The 4,997-nt window shown below is 42.2% G+C and overlaps 1 long non-coding RNA gene across 2 annotated transcripts; it reads left to right on the top strand.

Annotated features, from left to right (window-relative positions):
- Positions 1-1,198: 1,198 nt before the first annotated feature.
- On the top strand, positions 1,199-2,829 carry LOC109746185 (uncharacterized). Of its 2 annotated transcripts, XR_002228726.4 has the most exons (3): positions 1,199-1,778; positions 1,862-1,934; positions 2,541-2,829. It is a non-coding gene; the product is annotated as an uncharacterized lncRNA (long non-coding RNA). The 2 variants fall into 2 exon arrangements; XR_005761553.3 differs by having other exon boundaries at positions 1,862-2,829.
- Positions 2,830-4,997: the final 2,168 nt, after the last annotated feature.

Raw genomic sequence — 4,997 nt, 5'->3', positions numbered from 1 at the left:
TGCCTTCCTTTTTCAGACAAACGATGACGCACAAAATGAGCATGCTCATCTAAAAATTTCCCATCAACTAGGCTAGTTGGGGTTTCAGCACGAGCGCATAAGGATCGAAGATGATCCAAGTAGAACACTTTAAGTGGATCCATATCAATAGATTTTTAGCAAGCAAAGATGCAAGCAAATAGAAGGCACATGGAAACACAAACAAAGATTCATACGGGAAGAAGGAGAAGAAAAGGCAAAGGTGAAGTGGGGGAGAGGAAAACGAGAGGCAAATGGCAAATAATGTAATGCGAGGGATAAGAGTTTGTGATGGGTACTTGGTATGTCTCGACTTGACTTGGTGTACACCTCCCCGGCAACGGCGCCAGAAATCCTTCTTGGTACCACTTCAACACTATGTTGGTTTTCCCTTGAAGAGGAAAGGGTGATGCAGCAAAGTAGCGTAAGTATTTCCCTCAGTTTTTGAGAACCAAGGTATCAATCCAGTAGGAGATTACAAGCAAGTCGCCTCGTACCTACACAAACAAATAAGAACCTTGCAACCAACGCGATAAAAGGGTTGTCGATCTCTTCACGGCCACTTGCAAAAGTGAGATCTGATAGAGATAATAAGATAAATATTTTGGATATTTTTTATGATATAGATTGAAAGTAAAGATTGCGAAGTAAAATAGATTGGAAACTTATATGATGGAAAATAGACCCGGGGGCCATAGGTTTCACTAGTGGCTTCTCTTAAGATAGCATCTACGGTGGGTGAACAAATTACTGTCGAGCAATTGATAGAAAAGTGCATAGTTATGAGATTATCTAGGCATGATCATGTATATAGGCATCACGTTCGCGACAAGTAGACCGAAACGATTCTGCATCTACTACTATTACTCCACACATCGACCGCTATCCAGCATGCATCTACAGTATTAAGTTCATAAAAACAGAGTAACGCATTAGCCAAGATGACACGATGTAGAGGGATAAACTCAAGCAATTAAGGACAGTATAACCGCACCTAAAGCGAGCCTTCTCAGCGATTAGCGTTTTCGGCCGTCCGTTTTATTGATTTGATCGTTCCTGACCGTCAGATCTTGTCTAGAAAGCGATCTGTCCCGTCCTGTGGGCTGCTGCTCCAGAAGCCGAAACGAAGGCCTCTGGTTAACTGGGCCTTCGTCCAGCCCATTACAGCTCTTCGCAAGAGGTCCAGTGTTGTGCTGAGGGAATCCATCGACGAGGAATACAGAGGAGAGGAGCGACCGCGTCCATCAGTGCGCCGCCGGCCGACGGGACGAAGCTCCTGGCCACGCTGCCCTTTCCCAGATGCCCCGGTCCAGCGCCGCCTTCTTCTCGAGTGCGGCTGCGATCTCGACGTGGTCCAGTGACGCCGCCCCTCTGCCACCAGCAATATCTCCGCCTCCATCTGCCTCTGCCGCCGCCAGCAGTACGTGCTCCTTCTTCCCTCTGCCGCCCCGTCCCTTCTCGATGCCCCCCTCACTCACACTTCGCCTTCCGCCATAGCCCTTCCCATCATGGCCCCGACCCCCTATGCCTCCATGTCGCCAGCCACATCTAGCCGTTCGGAACTCTTCCGATCTGAACCTGGTCGTCCTTGCCCACCCATTGCTCCAATCCAAGTGCCCCGCCTGTTGGTTGGCTTTTGCCTCTTGGACGATCAGATTCGGGCAGCAAAGAGGCCGTAGAGCACCTCCTCCTCATGCCCGTATGATCACCCAAGCACTCGTGGTGGCCGTCTCCTTGTTCTTCGTCTTCACCAGATACAGGTTACAAGGAAGCTCCTGAATCGCCACCCCTTGCTTTCTTCCCTTCCTTCTGAATTATGCATAACCACAGGTCATTTTTGCAGCCAGATTTTGTTGCTCTTTTGAAGAGTCGATCAAGCCACTTCTCGCTGCATACTCCAATGTAATTTTGTCCTGGTATGAACTATGTAGTACAAAACACATATCATGACCACTCATTTTTATTGACATTTTTTTTGCAGGTGTTATTATTGACATTTCCATGATTTGATTATTGTCATTAGCAGTCCATCTGTAGCTGGTAAAGTGGGTCAAACTTATTATATCTATCTCACTTAGTCAAATTTAACTTAATACAGTAATGTGACTTACCACGTGTTTGTTGAATCAATGCTGAAAACAACAAAGGGAATAATTATCGCGTGTCTAATTTAAACGCAGTCCTGCCCGAACTTGTGGCTGGCTCTCTTTTTAGTCTTGCTTACCATCTGGATTAGCCCTGATCCATCTTCATCACCATGTTTACATATACAGATGTTATTGGAATAGTATCTGGAATTTTAGATATACTGAAGGTACGATTACCTGCTAGAGCACAAGAATCAGATCAAAAGGAACTTGCAGTTCATAGATATTGAGTAAAAAGGTCTAGACCAAAACTTGCAACCTTGGTAAAGAAGAAGATGCACTTATCATAAAAATGAAGAAGATGCGTTGGGTCTCACAGCACTATCGATTCACACAGTCCACTTATTTATTTACAAACTTTTCTATGGATTACAGGACCGGAACTGAAGCAAACAAATCAACTTCCGCAAAGAAGATGCACTTATGATAAAAGAGCTTTGATCAGCATATTTCAAAAGCAAAAAAAGGAATGGCAACCTTCTGCATACGTCCATGTTTTGAAGTTATTTAGTTTTCCATTAATAAATATATCACCTCCGTGCAAGCGCTACTGCATGATCAGATGATCAAGAACTTCTTCGCCAGTTAACGTGTCTCGGTACTATGTATTGCAAAAACTATTCATCTTTTGTGCACTGAATATGGTTATCGTACCTCTAAATAATGTTTGTTTCTATAGCTCTGCTTTCTAAGAAAAATGCACTTAGATCTTCTACTTCCTGCCGAGAATGTTTGAATCTCAATGCTATAATATCTAAATTTCTATTAGTATAACAAAATGCACCTTTTCAGTTTCCACTTAAACTTTCTCATGGCATGCAGAAACTAACATCTGAGCATCTTAGTTTCTTAATTCATATGCAAAATCAGGTTTCTTACCCTAAATTCAGCAGTCAAAGCAGACCATTAGCGCCCACCCCTCACAAAATTGCAACGTGGAGCTTCTAATTCCTCTCATGTTTCTCCTTTTTCTTCCCTACAAGCCTAACGCAGTTACAGCAGCAGTAAATGTAAAGACTTTATTCATCAGTAACCAAAAATAATAATAACTTACCAGTTACAGATGCGTGGTGCAAAATGATAACTGAATACTTAGAAATGCTTGAATATTAAACACCCATTAAACACGATATAATGGTCATTAGCTTGACATCTCACACACCATTCTTCTATGACTATAGAACCCTATTTCCAGATATAAATTCATCTAAACCAACGCCAAGATAACCCGCTAAATCTAAATATACTAGATCTAATATGTAATAAACCAAAGTTGCAACGTACTGAAGTTAAACACACAGAATCAGAACGGAAACCCTTCTGATTTTGACTTTTTTTTTATAAACACCTGTAATATTGTCATGAGTATTACATGACTATTAAATGCCAAGCATTAAAACAACGTGACTCAAGGCCCAGTCAAAGTCCACACTTTTCAGATAAAACATTAAAACAACGTGACAAAATGCCCAGTCCAATACTATACTTCCAGATATATTCAAAAAGGCCAGCCCAAGAACAAACTAAAAGCCAAAAATCTTTGCTTGTTTAATCCTCCTGTCATTTCATGTATACCTTTGTCTCAAAAAAAAAATGTATACCTTCGGCTTTCAATAGTCAATAAAGGAAGGAGCTGTACAATTGAAGACAAAATCTCAAGCTAAAATTACTATACAAAATTACTGAACACACATGTCCCTGTATATTTGTATCAATCCCTATCATTAAATTGCACGAATCGACGGGCGCAGCAACGCGCGCCGCCATGATCTAGTATGATATAAACCCCATCTTTTTATCCTCGATGGCAACAATACAATGCGTGCCTTGCTGCCCTTGCTGTCACTGGGAAAGGACACCGCAAGATTGAACCCAAAGCTAAGCACTTCTCTCATTGCAAGAAAGATCAATCTAGTAGGCCAAACCAAACTGATAATTCGAAGAGACTTGCAAAGATATCAAATCATACATAAAAGAATTTAGAGGAGATTCAAATATTGTTCATAGATAATCTTGATCATAAACCCACAATTCATCGGATCTCGACAAACACACCGTAAAAAGAATTACATCGAATAAATCTCCAAGAAGATCGAGGAGAACTTTGTATTGAGATCCAAAGAGAGAGAAGAAGCCATCTAGCTAATAACTATGGACCCGAAGGTCTGTGGTAAACTACTCACACATCATCGGAGAGGCTATGGTGTTGATGTATAAGCCCTCCGTGATCGATTCCCCCTCCGGTGGAGCGCCGGAAAAGGCCCCAAGATGGGATCTCACGGGTACAGAAGGTTGCGGCGGTGGAAATAGGGTTTCGTGGTGCTCTCGGATGTTTTCGAGGTATATGAGTATATATAGGCGAAAGAAGTCGGTCAGGAGAGCCACGAGGGTGGGGGCGCGCCTACCCCCTGGGCGCGCCCTCCTGCCTCGTGGCCTCCTAGTTTCTTTCTTGATGTCCACTCCAAGTCTCCTGGATTGCGTTTGTTCCAAAAATCACTCTCCCGAAGGTTTCATTCCGTTTGGATTCCGTTTGATATTCCTTTTCTGCGGAACACTGAAATAGGCAAAAAAATAGCAATTTGCACTGGGCCTTTGGTTAGTACGTTAGTCCCAAAAATAATATAAAAATGCATAATAAAGCCCATTAAACATCCAAAAACAGATAATATAATAGCATGGAACAATCAAAAATTATAGATACGTTGGAGACGTATCAATACCGACGATCGAATCTCGGGCAAGTAACATACCGATGACAAAGGGAACAACGTATGTTGTTATGCGGTTTGACCGATAAAGATCTTCATAGGATATGTAGGATCCAATATGAGC

Source organism: Aegilops tauschii, chromosome 7 (assembly GCF_002575655.3).
Source record: "Aegilops tauschii subsp. strangulata cultivar AL8/78 chromosome 7, Aet v6.0, whole genome shotgun sequence".
NCBI lineage: Eukaryota > Viridiplantae > Streptophyta > Magnoliopsida > Poales > Poaceae > Aegilops > Aegilops tauschii.
Note: the sequence above shows the minus strand (reverse complement) of the source record. Positions and strands in the feature narration are given on the sequence as shown.